Below are 18,068 nucleotides of genomic sequence, written 5' to 3' on the forward strand. Positions count from 1 at the left end.
CAGCTGAAAGACTGAACATTTACAAACTGCACTCCCTGGAATCTGATTTTTAAAAAAAAAGATATTTCAAATGATCGCTAGTCTTTCCCCCCCTCCAGTATGATCTGTGATTTCCAGAAAGTTACCAATATATTTCCTTAGCTCCCAGGAAAATCATGCATTATCCTCCAGATTCCAGAATTGATGGCTCCTCCAGGGGTTATTTAGAAACTTGCCTTTGGCTTTCTACACAGTGGTGGAAGTTTTGGTTTTGTTAATGTAGTTTTTTATTAGAGTTTTGCAATAAAAGATTGCCTGGTTAATTCAATATGGGGAGTTTTGCCACCACTTTTTGGCCTCACTACCCCTTGAGGCAGGTCTCACAATCCGTGAGACCCGCTTTTGTAAGAACAAGTGGGCAGGGAGCCCTGGGCGGCTGGATCGGCTGCCCACACAATGGTCTGCTCCATGACAGAGCCGGCGAGGGGTGGGGGGAGCGGGGGCCATGTGGCCCCTGCAAGCCCCAGTATGCCCTGCGCGAGCGCACAGGGCATACTGGGGAGACCCCCGAGCCGGGAGGTGGCTTTTCACCTCCTGGCCGGGGGTCTACTCATGAGTAGGCATGGCGTAAAGCCATGCCGCGGCTATTCACGAACCTAAAAAGCAACTTTGCTGGAGCGCTCGCGCGGCAAACCTGCCTTTTAGCAGGGGTTCCAGAGCGGGTTTTCCAGAGGCTAGCCCGATTTTTGCTGATCGTCATAATCGCCCCCTTGTCTTCTTGCTGGCCCTCTAAAAGCCAGCCCCTTCTTGCCCTAACTCAGTGGGGCAATTCTGACGATCAGCAAAAATTGGGCTAGCCTCCGCTAGCCCGATTTTTGCTGATCGTCAGAACCACCGGGCTCGCAGCTGAGCCCGGTGGTTCTGGAGCAGCAAACCCGCTCTGGAACCCCTGCTAAAAAGCAGGTTTGCGGAGTGAGCGCTCCAGCAAATCTGCTTTTTAGGCTCGTAAGTAGCCACGGTGCGGCTTCGCCCCACGCCCACTCATGACCCATGCCCACGCCCACTCATAGACGCCCAGCCAGGAGGCGAAAAGCCGCCTCCCGGCTCTGGGGTCTCCCCAGTATGCCCTGCACGCTTGCGCAGGGCATACTGGGGCTTGCAGGGGCCGCGCAGCCCCCGCTCCCCCCACCTGCCGCCAGCTCCGTCATGGAGCCTGCCATCGTGTGGGCGGCCGATCCAGCTGCCCAGGGCTCCCTGCCTGCTCATCTGCGGGGAGAGTGGGCTTAGCCTGCTCTCCCCACAGTTCTTACAAAAGCGGGTCTCACGGATCGTGAGACCCGCCTCAGTGTATCTCCCCCAACCCAGATCTCCTTTCTTGTTAACCCTAATTCCCTTAGCTTCATACTATTTCCATTTATTTATATCCCAGCTTTCTTCTATCATAGATCTCAAAGCACTATACACAGGGACTGACATGCCCTGCAGAGCAGCTTGAATCACCCATGTTTCTGCGGGGGCTCTAACATATACGCCTATGGTGCTGTGTATGAGGGCAGTTCCCTTGCATGATTGCAGGTTTTGTGTTAGAGCCACAAAGCATTAAAGGTGGTTCAGAACTATATGCATTATGCTGCAGGGCATGTCAGATAGGATTTCTAGTTAGGTCTAATCAGTGCCCATCCAGTCACTGACTAGACCTAAACCTTCTTAGGTGGCAGTATCAGGTTCCTTCAGACCATGCTGTGGGCCTCTCTCTCTTCCAGTGCAGATCTGGGCCTTCCACATATGCTTCCTCAGGGCCCCATTTCTGGCCACTGGTCCTCCTTCCTTTGGCCACATTACCTCCAGGCTATCAAGTTTTTCAGCGTAGCCATCATTCCTCCCTCACACTCTGTTCTTTGCGTTCATCCTTCCAGCCAAACGCGCACAACTTCTCCTGTAGCAAGGCGCACTGTATTATGTTTTAAATTTAAAGTAGTGGCACCCCCTCTTTGCTACTGTCACTGTCGCCCTCTCCCTCTTGGCCCAACCCACACCACCATCAGGGAGAGAGAGGGCAAGGTGAGCAGAAGCTTCTGCTCTTTCTGCTCTCTGGTCATTGACTGCACATTTGGAGAAGGCAGGTCAAAGGGAGCAACCACAAAGAGCAGCAGTGGAGTCAGCAGTGGGTCCCTTCCTGCAGTGTGGGCCTTGGTACGTGTCCAGCTATGACAGTCCCTGATGCCAGGCCTCTCCTGGGAGCTTTCTCTTCTGAGCTCCTTCATCTGTCCCTCTTTCCCTAAGGCCTCTGCCTTCCTACCTTCGTCCCTTCTTTTTTATGCCACTGCCTCCTCGGCCCCATCCCTGTAGTTTCCCTAAATCTTACTTTTAGCCATATTTGAGCAAGGCCCTTATCTATGCCCAGCTCCATTCAGAGTTCCACTGAACCCTTGCTAAGCAAACTCTGAAGACGTAAAAGAATTGCCATATTAGCTACGCTGAAGGGCAATCTGCAAAATACACACATGCTGGGAGTCTTTGCAGTTTCAGTTCATGCACATGAGCGGTGGAAGGGCTGTGGTACTGAGCATTCTCACTGAAAGCACAAAGAAGAACAGAGACATGAAAGGTCAAGAACTAAATTTTGTTTTGATAACAAACAACAAAAGTAGTATGCTGACTTATTATTGACCTCCAGGAGTTTATTTCACAGCTAAATGTCCAGTGATGTTCTCTTTCATATCATTTTATCTTTGTGTTGTTTGATCTCTGTAGCTGAGTTTACAGACACAATCAATAACTTTGTGCTAGATGACTGTTACCACTGCCTATACCGCCCCCCCCCTCAAAAAAACCAAAAACAAAGTATGGGAGAGATGGGGACCATGGAAAGATGAGTAAATAGGATACTGATGTAGGGCTTTGAAACTTAATCTTCAGAGAATAACTGCCTTTCATGTATTTCAGTAAATTAATATGATGCAATTAGGACTGCTAGCTAACCAGAGTAGCCTGGCTCCTCAAGTCTAGGCAACTCATCATTTAGGGGAAACTAGTGGACCCAGGCACAGAGCATCTGCACCTCTAGTTGGGCCCAAACATCCACCCCCCACGCTGGCACGCCCAGCTTTCTGGATGGCCAGCCAGCTGACCGGTCGCTCCCCTGTTCACCGCCGTACCCCCAGGCCAGGTTGTCCCACTGCCGCCTCCCGCTGGCCAGGCTAGGCTGGCCTGATGCCGTGTCTTCCATGCGGCTGGGCCAGGGCCCACCACTGATGCTACTGTCTCACCCCGACGGGCAGGCCATGGCCAGGCCGTCCCGCCGTCGCCTCCTCCCGGCTGACGGGGCTTTGTCCGCCATTGACCCACTGTCCGCCCACCTCCTCGCTGCTTCCATTATTTCTCCCTGCCACCACCGCCTCCCGCCTGGCAGTGCTTCCCTCACCAGCCACATGCCTTCTCAGGCCAGTGGGGCTTTGCCCGCCGTCCACCCACCTCTTCAGGCCAGTGGGGCTTCACCCGCCTGCCACCTGCCTCCACCTTCTCATCGTCACCATTATTTCTCTCCATTTCAATGCTGGAACTCTCGCATGCTCTCTGTCGGCCAATCGCCTCCTCCCCTTCTGTCAGCCAATCACCTCCTCTCTGCCACATCCCCACGCATCCTGTCTTGGAGAATTAATTATATAGATCCTACACACTCCTTAGCCCTCTTCAGACACTTTTAGAAAAAGGGACGTTGTACCTATATACAGTGTACCCATGTACAACAGCACACCCACAAGCTCCACCATAGCACTGATGTGCTCAGAAGCCTCATGCCTCCATGCTTACAGTGCTTGTCCACACAGAGATGAAGGCTGTAACTGTGAAGAGACACTTTCAGAAGATGATGAGAAGGCCGGAGCACCTCTCTTCTAAAAGATCATGCAACCTTCTGCCATTTCTCCCAGAGTCCATATTTCAGGGACCAACAGTGACATGGATGTTGAAGCAAATTCAATTATTTAAAAGATCTAAATTAATAAACTTAAACAAATAAACATTTAATGTATATAATGCATATATGCATTAAAATTAAAAAACGCAATTCCCTATTCACATGAGGCAAAGCAAAGCACAACACGACACAACACGACACGACACAACACAACACAACACAACACAACACAACACAACACAACACAGGAGTATCTCAAATTTTGTAATCCACAGGATGGGTGCAGCATCCACTCCTCAAGCTTTTCTGTAGTTCTTAGGCCTTAGTCTCTATGGTTCCTGGTGCTGACTCTGTGGCTGAGTCAGCACCAGTTGAACACTCGGATGCTCAAAAGCAGAAAGCTGCTATTCTCTTCTCCTTTTCAGTCACTCAGCCTTTGCCCTTTCTCTTTGTCTCAAACTCTACATCATATAATTTAGGAACATGGGAAGCAGCCTTATACCAAGCCAGACCATTGGACTACACAGACTGGCAGCAGCTTCTCCAAGGTAGCGGACCGGAGTCTCTCTCCGCCCTATCTTGGAGGTGCCAGGGAGGGAACTTGGAACCTTCTGCATGCAGATGCTCTTCCCAGAGCAGTCCCATCCCCTGCGATCAGCTCCTTTATAATCACACAGTTTCTCCTTGGAATTCTTTCTCACACAGACTCTCTTCTGCAGCAATCCAAAAGGGCAAAAAAATAATTCAATGAGATCATTAACACAATCAAAGACTGTGTTCTATCCTGGTTTGGGAGCTGTGTGTGCTCCCAATTTTTGATTGTGTGGAAGCAAGGTAGGAGAAAAACCTGGGTAGCTTTTTCTCCTACCTTGCCTGGGAGCATACACAGCATACACATTAGAACACAATTTTTCATTGTGTGAATGACCTCACAGTGTTTGTCTCTGCAAACACTGTGGACAGTGCAGGGTGAGGTTTCTGAATTTGTTGGGCTTAGGGTGTGCTTTGGGGATATTGTCTCACACACAATGGTGGGAAAGGCACATACTACTGTGCTTCACATGAGGAACCAGAGCTCTTTCCTGTGATGTTGCCCAGTAGAGACATATCTAGATAGCTTTATTCATTATATAACATCTGCTACTACTTCATTGAATGTGTGAAATGCTTGTCATGGTTCAGTTATCACAGGTCACTCTCTGCTATCACTTCAAACAATTAATTAACAGAAACCAAACTGAGAGATGAGATAACAATATGCTTGTTCTCATATAGTCTCCTCACAGCACGGGGGAGAGTAAGAAGCAAAAGGAGGCGCCTTCGGCGGTAGTAAGAAATCCTCCATTTTGACCATAACAATATCTGGAACAAAGGATTATTTATTTTTACTTCTATTCTAATATTTACTTCATTTTTCCAATAATGTCCTCAAAGTTGCTTCTGTGAATAATAAAAAAGAAATTAAAATGTTGAAAACAGTAAAACATCATTCTTTCAAATCAGAATTTGTTGTTGTTGTTGTTGTTGTTACATTTTATATCCCGCTCTTCCTCCAAGGAGCCCAGAGCAATGTACTACATACTTAGGTTTCTCCTCACAACAAGCCTGTGAAGTAGGTTAGGCTGAGAGAGAAGTATGTTATGTTATGTATCCAGTTATGTTATGTATTTTATGTATCCAGTATGTTATCCAGAATGACATCGAAGAATGAAGTGGTGGACTCTTGGCTGCCATAGAAGGGTAGCAAATTGTGGGAGTTGATTCACTGTTATGCTATTTCCAGGAGTGGACAATTTTAAAGCATGGTAGAGGAGCAACTTATCCTATCTATACCATAACGCAAGAACATGGCGTTAGCAGGGAGAGCCTTTGGGTATATAATAGCCCATAAGAGTGCAGGCATGACATTGAAGCTCTTCTCATGATTGGTGAGAAAAGCTTCTTCTGATCTGGATGCTTAGCCCACTCTCCCCGCAGATGATCAAAAAGCTGCCCTGGGCAGCCGGATTAGCCGCCCACACAACTACCGGCTCCATCACGGAGATGGCGGGAGCTGTGCGGCCCCCAGAAGTTCCAAGATGCCAAGCGTGAGTGAGCGGGTCATCCTGGAGATACCCCTGAGCCTGGGAGGCTGCTTGCAGCCTCCCAGCTAGGGGTCTCATGTGTCGCCACGTGCTGCGGTGACACATGATTTAAAAAACAAGGTTAATGGAGCAATCGCTTCATTAACCTTGTTAAAGGGGAGGGGGATTTAACGAGGTTAGCTGCCGGGAGCCGCACAGCTCCTGTTGCAGCACACGGTTGCCCCAAAGTGGGCTGAGCTCCCTTGGCCAGCTTTTGGGTGATTGTGGGAATAGTCTCATCATCTATAATAAAACGCTTTGGTGTGATCCCGTGTCCCTGTGCCCGTGTCTTTCTCGGCCGTTTTGGGCATGCGCGGAGCGCATGCCCAGAACGTCCAAGAAAGATACGGCCGCAGAGACATGGCAGCCATGTTGGAGGAGGAGAAGCAGTGGCCGAGGAGAAGCGGCCGCTGCAAAGCCGGGCGGGGGGAAGAGGCGGCGGGGGAAGCTGGCCAAGGCATGGCCGAGGCAGCGGCGGAGCTGTGGCCGAGGCCTGGCCACGCCGCCGAAGCCAGGCGGGGGGAAGAGGCGGCGGGGGAAGCCGGCTGAGGCGGCGGCAAAGCCGAGGCCTGGCGGCACCACCGAAGCCAGGCGGGGGGAAGAGGACCGCCCCACCCAAAACCACTGCAGAGGAAGAGGCAGAGGAAGAAGCCGGCCGAGGCGGCGGCAGAGCCGCCGCCACGGCCGCCACCTACGGACGAAGTGAGGAGGCAGCAGGGGAAGCCGGAAAGGGGAGGCCGGCGGTGGCGGGGGGGCCCTGCCCAGCCGGGGAGACCGGCCGCGGCATGGAGGCTGGCGGCGGCGGGAGGGGGAATGGCGGCGGGGGGCCTGGAGCACACAACTCTCCTAGCGCCCGTTAATTTAACGGGCCTAAAATAACTAGTTGACTTATATTATGGCAACTGTTAAAACACTGGACAATCAATTAAAAAGGTGCTGCAAGCCCCGTGAGTTCCAACTATGCATTTAAGTTTCACTGGCATTCAGTGCCACAAGATGTATGGTGGGCCACTGACCTGGATGGTTTCAGATGGCCGCTAGATAAATTGGTGGGTGATAGGTCTGTCAGTGGCTGCTAGTCAGGCTACTTAAATGGAAACTCCAGGTCCAGAGGCAGTGAAACACTTTGCTGGAGTACAGTCAAAGAGGGAAGATCATTGCACTCATGTTCTGCCTGAAAGCTTCCCAGAGGCATTTGGCTGGCCAAAGTTGTAAACAGAATGGTGGACTAGATGGATTTCTCATCTGAACCAGTAGGGGTCTCCTAATGTTCTTGCAGTCTTAGAAGATAGTTAACCCATGCTTATTCTTGAATAGTCCCAGTGCACTTTCTTCAGCTTCAGAAACTGGCTTAATGTATTCTCCAGATTAATTGTGCATTCTAGGGATGTGCAAACAGGTTCAAATTCAAACTGGTTCAAAGGTTCAAACTCAGACCACACAGAGCCAGGTTCGGTTCAAACCAGTTCAAACCGGTTCAAAGGCTTGAGCCTCCATTTTAGGTGCTGGTGGCCATTTTGTAACACTGTGTCACAGTGTTGTTGCTGTGATTTGCTGAGATCCTGCTTCCCTGATGGGCCAGATATGTCTAGCTCTCTGGTAGGCTTTGCAGTGCTGTTCGTCCTACAGAACTGGCACCCTATTGGTCCTGGGGGAGGGCAAGGGTGGGGGCTCCCAAAGAAGGGAGATTCAACTTCTACTTAAAGGCAGTCCACTGGGCTTGCAAAATCACTCCTTGCTGAGGTGTGTGAGAGGGAGCTGTATGCTGCTGCTGCTGCTGCTGCTGCTTTTCTGGCTGTGGTTTGTGGTGCTGCCTCTGTCTCTGGCAGCTGTACTGATGAGGTCTCTGCCCCTTTGGTTTGTTTTCCTGCAGTCTGAGTTGAGTGTCTCCTCCTGCTTTAGCCCAGCTAGCCAAACCAGGCATGTGTGTGCCTTTGGCCTGAGGCCCCTCTGGCCCCATTTTTGGACTTCACCACCCCCTTTCCCCCCACCCCCTTTTTGCTGATTGATTGATTTTATTTTATTTTATTCAGTGTTTCTTTTAATTTGTTTGTTTGTGTGGGTAGCTGGAAGGCTGCCCATCTGCCCCCCACCCGCCGCCCCGACTGAATATGCTGCCAGCCTGCCACTAGTCAGGTCAGGGTTTTTCCTCATGACCACTGTGTGGGGCAGAAGCCTCTTCAGGACAATAAGGAGGGGTAAGTGACTGGTTTTTGGTGCTCCTTCATTTTTATTAAGTAGGGCCTCCTTGGTTGGGGTTGGGAGTGTTCTGTTCTGTGCTTTTCGTTGCAGGTTGTGTCTTGTTTCTTGTCCCCTTAGTTGCCCCCCATTGCATTGTTGTTGTTGTTGTTGTTGTTGTTGTGGGTGGAGTGGGAGGGTAGATTTGGTTAATTAAGGGTTTTTTAATATAGGGTTTTTTGATTTTAAAAAACCCATTTAAAAAAATTGTTTTAAAGCTCCCGGGGATTGGGAAGATGTCTGAGTGCCATGTTGTGAGCAAGTCTCCTAGCAGGGTGGCAGGTAGAGGGAGGAGGAGTGTCCCAGCTGGTGTAGGAGGCTGGGGTTGGGGGGGCAGAGAAGACTGTGTGAGGTCCCATAGGTCCCCATTGGTGAATTCTTTGCCCAAGGTGAGGTGGTGGCACAAAGGCTCCCCTATCTAGAGGAGCTTGCTGCTGCCGAGCCAGGTCTAAGTCAGGATGCACTGCCAGTGCTGCCACCCAGCAAGAAGCCTGGCAGTGTGGGGGGCTCTCCTGCCAGCGAAGCTGCTTCTGTGACAGGGGTGGAGGGCAGGGGCTCGATGGCTGGGAGTGTAACCAGACTGTTCCTCTCTCTTGTGGCCCCTCATTGCTCCTCTCGCCACCCAGTGCGGCCCCCCTGATAATGCCCAAGTCGTGGCAGCATACAGTTCCGGATCCTCTGGGGCTGAGTCTGACTCCAAGGAAGGGTCTGCTGATGTGGAAGAGGTGCCCCCTCAGCTTCAGACAGGCCCTTCCGGCATGCAGAAGGGGGGGGGTTGATGGTGGTGGGCAGCCAGCAGCCCCCATATGTCTGCCATCACCAAAGAAGCCCAAGCCAACATTCAGGATGTTGGAGGCCACACAGAGTAGTGGTGTTTGGTGGCATTTTGAGGGATTTGGTGGCCCTCAAAATGCCCCCAACTGCCGCTAGCTGTGTACACTGCAGGGCACAGGTCAGTTGGGGGAAGGATGCCGAGCATCTGGAGGCAACCTCCATGTGGCAGTGTCACCTGGATCTCCTTGCCTCCACTGGCAGTGCTAGTGTACCTAGTGTGCCTGCAACTAGCGCTGACGAGGGCCATGCAAAGACTTCCTTGAAGCAGGGCACGCTGCCGGTCAAGTGGTGGACACGGTCATCGGGCAGGAAGCAGCCTGGTTATGTAGACCCACTTCTCCTCACCTGCCTCATAGGGGAGATGATGGTCACTGACAACTAACCTTTTCAGGTGGTCAAGAACCCCGGCTTCCGCCAGCTACAGAATCCCCTCAAGAACCATGTTCAGCCAAACTGTGGTTCCCTCCCTGTATGCAAGGTACAAGGAGCTCATGTCAGGGACGCTGCATGCAGCGCTTCCTGGCATCAGCATGCATTTCACCACTGATCTGCGGAACAGTGTGAGCTGAATGCACGCTGCTTTCCTGGCCCTAACTGCTCACTGGTGAGGCCCAGAGAGAGAGTGGACCTCCAGTGCCACCTCTGGCTACAGCGCATCCCACATCACATTTCGACTCAGGTGGGCTGCCTTGCATGTGGAGACCTTGGATGTCAAACACACCAAGGAGGAGGTGGTGGCTGTACTCGACTGCCAAATTGAGGAGTGGATGGGTGGGTCGCCACACCTCAGCCAGGGCCTCATTCTGACAGACAATGGCTCCAACATCACTGCAGCAGTAGAGTCAGTGTTGGAGTGTGTGCACATCCGCTGCATGACACACATGCACCACCTGGCTGTGAGGGATGCCCTTGGCCTCAAGGAGGTGAAGGTGTCCAGGGAACAGGGCCATCCACTTCAGGGTGCTGTTGCTGCCACAGCTGCATTTGTGGACAAGGCCCACAAGATTGCAGCTCATTTCCACCGGAGTGAGAAGTCCAGGTGCTGGCCCCATGAGCGGCAGAGTGAGCATGGCCTTCCTCACCATCTCATCCCCATGGATGTAGATACCTGGTAGAACTCCACCTTCCTCTTGTTCCAGTGCCTGTGGGAGTAAGAGGTGGCCTGGCAACTCCTTTGAGCCAGGCCCTGCCCACAGCTATTCTCCTAGAAAAGCTGATGGATGAACTCTGGGCCTCGTTGATCACACCAGAGGGCCGTGCAGTTGCTGGATGGTTGAGGACCAGGATTGTCAACAGGCTGGTTGGTGTGTTGGGTGATAGAGAGGAGTATGTCCTGGCTTGTCTCTATGACCCAACCATCAGGAGCAATGTTGTTTGCATGGATGACTTGCCCAGGTGGAGGGACCTCCTGGTTGATAGACTTAGAGAGGAGGCAGTCAGGAGGACCAGAGACCAGGAGGGTGGTAATGGGGCACCCCCGAGCGCGGGCAACCTTTCCACTCCCACCCCTTCCTCTTCCCAGTCTTGCAGCATTCACAGTAATCAAGGTCACACACTGTTCTCTTTCTGAATGGGGAGAGGGATTCATATTCATTACACTGACAACTCTGTCAAACAGGCTAGAAACTTTTAAAATTTATTTTTTTTAAAAAAAGCATGAACCCCACTGGCTTGGGGCTTCCAGGGGAAGTTGTGGCCCTATGCGACCTGCCCCCAACCCACTTTGGGGTGCCCAGGCACCCACAAGGGGACAGATGGGACAGCCCCAAATTCCCCATGGGAAAAATGCAACAAATTTGAAAATCTTCAAAAACTCATTAAACATCACAGGAGTGTCTGATTGTTTTGGGATTTTGGTGGTAGTTGGCCTATCATGCCATGGATGCCTACCACCCACCCTGGTTTTGTGCCCCTAGGTGCTCTGTATAGGGAATAATGGGCCAGCTCGAGTCCCCATTATACCCTATGTAGAACCTTTTAGAACTGGTTTGAGTTGGGCTCAAATTCAAACTGAACTGGGGGAGCGGTTTTCAAGCAAAACCAGAACTGAACCTACCCACCCCGGTTCAAAGTAGGTTCAAAATTGAACCAAACCAGCCTTGTGCACTCTACACCTACTAATGTTTCTTTCGAAAAAGATGGTTTTAGTAGATGTGTCCTTCATGTACTTCACAGTCCAATAACATAAAATAACAAAATGGGAGTACCAGTAGGCACTTTCAGGGGCCCCACTGAAATAAGTGGGATCTGCAGCCCAAATATGTGCATACTTATTCAGAAGGAAATCTCATGGAGACCAATGGAGTTTACTCCCTCGTAAGTGTGTATACATATGCAGCTTTATACAGTTGGTAGTGTGCTCAAGTCTTCAGTGGGACCTGTTTTGCCTAAACCTCTGTAGCCAGCACCCATATGTCTCAATCTATCAAATTTCAATGGCCATGGATGCTCTGATACATCAAAAGAGCTCATTCTCAACAATGTCTTCATTAATTTCAGTGGATACAGGCCTATGTATGTATTCCTTCATTCCAGGCCTTCACAAATTCTGACCCAGCAACCCAAATACAGCCCACCAGTAATGTATTGTGGCCTGAGAGGAGATTGACAATCCCTGTTTCTGCAGTTCCAGACAGGCAGGCAGCAAAATTAAGAAGTTTACTGAGGCTCAGGTAAGCCACTGCACATGACTGGTGGACTGCATGTGGCTCATTTGATTTATATTAAACACGCAGATCTGCTGCCTCTGTGGAAATGAATGGAACAGCCTGTGTGCAACAGCTGCTTATGGGCATTGCCATGCATACAGGCTTTATATCAGATGACACATGCTTAAGCACACCTTTAGCTCTCAGCCCTCTTGCTCTAGACCCCTCTCACTATTACAAAATGCTTCTTCTGGCAAATATGTCTATTAGGTTACAGGCTGCCCTTTAAAAATGCAGAAGCCTTAATGAGCTCGATATCTGGCATGCAATCTTCCATAATTCTCTCCCCACACTCCCAACATGCTGCCTTTTCTTTTCTCCTACCAAGATTTAAAAACTGGCACGCTGCCACACAGTGAATGGAAAAGTGAAAGTTAATGGAGCTCTGAGATTGATGTAATTCACATGAATTAGAAATAACACACTAAAGCACTGCAATTTCAACAAAATCAGATCTAAAATACTCCATGCAGAGTTCATGGCAGGCTAAATCAAACTTCTAAAAGATCTTGGGGAATAGCAGGACATACTGGAATGTAACATATTGTACAGTAGTGCCAAGAAAGAAGAAATGGGAGGCTTCCATGACACACCCCATTCCTATTTTAAAGAGAGTCATTCCTATTAACATATGTTGTGTTGCCAAATCCAAGCACCTAAGCGCCACATCCTACTGGTATGTTCCTATGCAGAAACAGTATACCTAGAGCGCCAAACCAGATGTGGCTGTACATAGGAAGCTGCCTTATACATTGGTCCATCTAGCTCAGTATTGTCTACACCAGGGTTGTTCAACTTTGACCCTCCTGCAGATGTTGGCCTACAACTCTCAGAATCCCTGGCTATTGGCCACTGTGGCTGGGGATTATGGTAGTCCAAAAACAACTGGGGAGCCTAAGTTGAGCAGGCCTGGTCTTCACAGACTGGCAGCAGCTTCTCCAATGCTGCAGGCAGGAGTCTCTCAGCCCTATCTTGGAGATACCAGGGAAGGAACGTGGGACTTTCTGCATCCAAACATGCAGATGCTCTTCCTGGAGCAGCCCCATCCCCTAAGTTGTTTGGGGTTTACAATGCAGTCTCCCATTCAAATGCAAAGCAGGACAGATCCTCCTTAGCAAAGGGGACAATTCATGCTTGCTATCACAAGACCAACTCTCCTCCCTCTACCCAAAGCCAAACCTGCAGTGCACGGTCTCCAACTTAGGGCCCCTAAGATCAGCTGCTGTGGTGAAGGAACATACTGCTCAGTTCCTTTTCAAATAAGGAAAAGTCACATCCCTTGCATTTTCAACCAGGCCTGACCAACCCAGAGGCTTCATACTTCCTACCCAAACACTGAACATATGCATGTGAAGGTGGGGATGGGGCTGTTTTCTTTTCCTATGGCAACTTCACAAAGTGTGTATGTTGGCTGATAAGCTGAGTGTATGAGTGGAATATGTCAGAGAGTAGCATAGGAAGACCTGAGTGGTGAGGCATGAATGTGTGAGAATGCCAAAGAATAAATGGGGAACTGACATTTTGAAATGTAGTTAAAATGCTCTTGTCACTTAAAGAGTATATTCTTATACTGTTTCAGGATGCAGAGTACAGAAAAAATAGTTTCATTCTTTGGTTGAGACAGAATTGACTTTTATTAAAATCACTAGGAATTTGCACAAAACAAATTTTGTGTTTTGTTCCAAGCTGGAAACAAAACACAGAGGGATGAAATATTTCATCAAAACAGTGGGGAAACTCAAAACACTCCATTGTTCCCTATGAGTAGCTCCTATAGAAACAAAAGTGGATTGGGTGGTAGGGTATGATGGGTGTTACCTACCACCCAACCCACAAAAGAAATGGGCAAGCAGGGGATCTTTAACAAATTTTTAACTTTCCCCCCAAATCCTCATAGGGTCACAAGCCAGTGCCAGAAAACCAATCAGCAAAGGAAAAACAGGCCTCCAAAATGGCACTCAAAACATTTAAATATTTCAAATCGAAATGGGGTTGTTTTGTTCCGAGCTCAAAACAGGTCCTTTATTTAAAGGGTGTTTTGTTTTGCACTTGAAACGTCCTGTTTCAACGTTGAAATGTTTTGCACAGCCCTAGAAAGCAGTATATTAAAAACACATCCAATGATTTTTGAGATCTTTTAATAGGGCTATTCTCACGATCGGGGAAAATCGGGCTAGGAAAGCCTAACCCAATTTTTCCCGGTTGTGGGAACCACCGGGCTCGGCTGCGAGCCCGATGGTTCCTAGGTGGGTAACCCGCTTAAGTACCCCTGCCTTTAGCCTGGTTTTGCGGAGCAAGTACTCCACAAAACCGGGCTCCCAGCTTGTGAGTAGCCATGGTGCAGCTCCACAGCTACTCACGAGTAGACCCCCAGAGGGTAGGTGAAAATCCACCTCCCGGCTCCGGGGGTCTCCCCAGTATGCCCTGTGCACTCACACAGGGCATACTGGGCTTCTGGGGGCCGTGCGGCCCCCGAGCTCCACAGCCCCCACTAGCTCCATCATGGAGCCGGCAATCGTGTGGGCGGCCACTCCGGCCACCCAGGGCTACTGCCCCGATCGTCTGCGGGGACAGCGGGCTTAGCCCGCTCTCCCCACAGTTTTGGCAAAAGCGAGTCTCACGGATTGTGAGACCTGCCTCAATATCTGCCAATTATACCTTAAGAGTATTAAGAGTGCAAATGTCTTTTCTGAGCACCCCAAAGGCCACTGCCAAATACTTGCCATAGTTACAAGTGCATGATATCTGGAATAACATTATTGAGGCCACTGAGATGTTACAGAGCCACATTACATTGATGTGGCTATTGGGACAGGATTTCACCTCAGTATCTTCTTTGATACTGAGTGGCTCATCGAGTCACTAGACTGATGAAATATAACCTCATGGAACAATTTCTCCTTGCTGAAACATAACATCTCTGTTTATTGTCTAGGGAAAGAAAACCATTTTACAAGCTTGGTCACCTCAGAGCAAACCATAATAATGGACAAGTGCTTGTCAGAGTATGTTGATTTTATTTCAATATGAAGGGCTTGCTGCAATGAAATATTTATGTGACATTTTTATTTCACTAATGATGAATGAGGTGTAAACAGTAATACGGTTGCCTTTCTTAAAAATCTCTCAGGCAGAAAAGAAACACGAGGCCTTGATTTTCTTTTGTGTAGCTCACACAGACCATTTTAAAGCAACACCATTTGCTAACACTGGGGAGGGGGGAATTCTGCCAGGGGCGTAACTACAATTAGGCAGGGGGAGGCCGTTGTCTCAGGGCCCCCCACCTTGGGGGGGGCCCTCAGAGGCTCTCCCCCACCCAGCGCCTACCCGATCTTCCTTGTGAAGTCATTTAATGGGGGGGGCATTTAAGAATCTTGTCTCAGGGCCCACTCCAACCTAGTTACGCCCCTGAATTCTGCTACCTAAGCAAGGCCCTCCGGTGGAAACTTCTGGGACAGAGGACGGAAGTCCAGCAGTTTGGGAGCCAGTCCAGAGGTAAAGGCTATCACAGAAACTATTAAAAGATGAGAAAGGGGGAATGGCCTTGCCCCTTGCTTTTCTGGTTGCAGAATGAACTGTATCACTTCATAGTAGAGGTGGCAGATCACGTTTATGAATGTCCCCCTATAGAAACAGCTCCCTACAAACAGAGAACTAAGGTACAGGGAGCAGCCCTGGCTCCTTGATCGTGTCAGCTCCTTACTTGTAGCGAGGTGCAAGAAGCCCCCTGCTAACTGAGCAGAGAGACACCTTTTAAACTGGTGATTCTCTTAAATTTAGCAGGGGGGCTCGCAACTGGCACTATCCAACCCCAGCACAGCATCCCTCTAATGGTTGCTGCTGGTATCTGCCTTATGTTTGTTTTTAGATGGTGGGCCCTTAATTAACAGGGGACCGTGTTAATTAATTATGCATTATTTATTTTTCTACCGTAAACCACTTTGAGAACTTTGGTTGAAGTGTGGTATATAAATATTCGTCATCGTCGTCATAGTAGGTGTTATTGGCATTGCACTCCCTGTAGTTTGAAGTGGTATCATCAGCTCTGCCACTTTGGAAGTCGACTGTCTCTTTCTCTTGCATGTGTATACCCCAGCCTGATGAAGCTGTGCTGACAACAGAACCAGCAATCACAGCAGCCTGGCTAAATTATTGCACTTTGAATTATTGCACTTTGAATTCAGTTCTGATTTAACATTCTCTGGAGGGCTGTAAGCTTCCCTATTAAACCCCCAGGCAATTCTTGGCCATGTATAAGTGACTGAAGGTGCCCACCAAGGTTAGTATAGAGATGGTTAACACTGGAGTGGCTTCAGCATTTGCCTCCAGTGGCATAGCCATCACTGATGTCCCCCAGGCATCGCTTGCCCTCTCAGGCACCCAGCCAGCGAATGAAGCACTCACTGCCTGAGAGAGGGTGACAGGCAGATAGGGCTGGGAGAGACTCCTGACTGCAGCCTTAGAGAAGCTGCTGCAGTCTGTGTAGACAAGACTGAGCTAGATGGGCCAATGGACTGACTCAGTATATTCATTCATTCCACTTCTATACTGCCCCATTCAAAGGTTCTGGGTGGTGCACAACAGGTCTATGGCAGCTTCCTATGTCTCTATCCATATGATGTAGTTCCTATCCATAGTCTGATGCCCTTGCACTGGCATCAGAAGCACAATGGCATGGGGTGTGGCCAGCATTGGGGCATCGCCCTCTTCTCAGCCACTTTTATTCACTAGTTGGGTGCTTCGGCAAAGTGCTCACTGGCTGGGGAGAGGGCGATGGGTAGCATGTCTGTGTCTTGATGCCAACCATGCCCACTGCTTTGGCATGCTTCTGACACCAGCACAAGGGACATAGCCAGTGTGGCCTGGAGGAAAGCATAGTGCTCAGCCCAAACAGGCAAGCAAACCCCAAACAGGTTTACCCAAACAGGGCGCTTTCCAGACTAGACCCTACAACGGGGTCAGGACAAATCTCGGAAGTGTGCTATCACACTTCCTGCATCGTGACACCACAGTCCCTACAGGGACAGCAGGGTGCCGTTCACATCTCCAATGCCTTGTTACAAGTTTAATCGCTGTGATATGGAGCAAGGATGCCGTGCATTTGGTGTGAAAAAGTTGCTGGTCTTTTGGGGGGGTTGTTAGTTGCTGCGAAGACTGCTCCCCCTGCTGTTTACGGCCCAAATGTGACTTGCCCGAATGGAGGCATTTTGCTGCTGTTCCAGCAACTAGTCTGGAAAGTGGCCTGGTAAACTAGAACTGGATGCAAGCATGGGGGTAGGAAGGCTAGAGGCACATGCATATACCCTGCTGCCTTTGCAACCCCCTTGTATGTGCCCCCTTTGTATGTGCCTCCAACCTTCCTATACCCCTGCTTGCATCCAGTTCTATTTAAAATTTATGGCACTTATACTCTTATTTATACAGAAACCTGCTGAGGCAATCCTCACCACTGCCAAAAAGCAGGCTAAGGGAGCCTAGCCCACTTTTTGGCGGTCGTGTCACCCGTGTGCTGCAACGGGAGCCGCGTGGCTCCTGGCAGCTAGCCCTCGTAATTACCCCTCCCCTTAGCCCAGGTTAACAGAGCAAGCGCTCCGCTAATCCAGGTTTCCAGATCGTGTGGTGCCATGGCACGGCTCAGTGCTGTGGTGGCACATGAGTATACCCCCCCCCCCGCCAGGCTCAGGGGTTTCTCCAGGATTCCCTGTGTGCTCGCGCGTGGCATCCTAGAACTTCTGGGGGCCGTGTGGCCCCTGATCCCTGCAGCCCCTGCCAGCTCCATGATGGAGCCGGCAGTCGTGTGAGCAGCCGCTCCGGCCGCCCGGGGCTGCAATTGTATTCATCTGCGGGGAGAGTGGGCTAAGCCCCCTCACCCCACAAACCCTTTTAAGGCGGGTCTCACTGATCGTGAGACTCGCCTCGCTGTCTTCTTGGAACTCTTCTCTACAAGTCAGTCCCCCTTTCACTGCTTTTCTCCTTCTGAGCTGCAAAAGATATCTCAGGCTTGAAGAGTGAAAAGATATTTTTTACTAAAACGGAATTAACTTGCAAATGTATGCCTTTAAAATAAATTGTTGTATTCTCTGTGGGAGTTGCTGGGAAGTTCAATGCAGATTTTTCAGATGGTAAAAGATGGCCTTGTAACTTGGTCGCATGAATAAATAAACGGGGTAAAATAGCTCAGGCTCCCACTTCCCTCAGGCTGATTGCTCTTTTGAGAACACATTCATTTGTGATACACACATTGGTCATACAACAACTTTTGGCTGC

General features: G+C 49.8%; 1 protein-coding gene and 1 long non-coding RNA gene across 4 annotated transcripts in view; both read right to left on the reverse strand.

The window, feature by feature from the left end:
• OLFM3 (olfactomedin 3) overlaps positions 1-18,068 on the reverse strand; it is a 235,445-nt gene that overhangs the window by 169,226 nt on the left and 48,151 nt on the right. The window lies entirely within an intron of this gene.
• Positions 5,262-7,651, reverse strand: LOC128323065 (uncharacterized). Its single transcript, XR_008306165.1, has 2 exons — positions 7,038-7,651; positions 5,262-5,338 (listed from the first exon to the last, which is right to left on the reverse strand). It is a non-coding gene; the product is annotated as an uncharacterized LOC128323065 (long non-coding RNA).

This window comes from Hemicordylus capensis, chromosome 4 (genome assembly GCF_027244095.1).
Source record: "Hemicordylus capensis ecotype Gifberg chromosome 4, rHemCap1.1.pri, whole genome shotgun sequence".
Lineage (NCBI taxonomy): Eukaryota > Metazoa > Chordata > Lepidosauria > Squamata > Cordylidae > Hemicordylus > Hemicordylus capensis.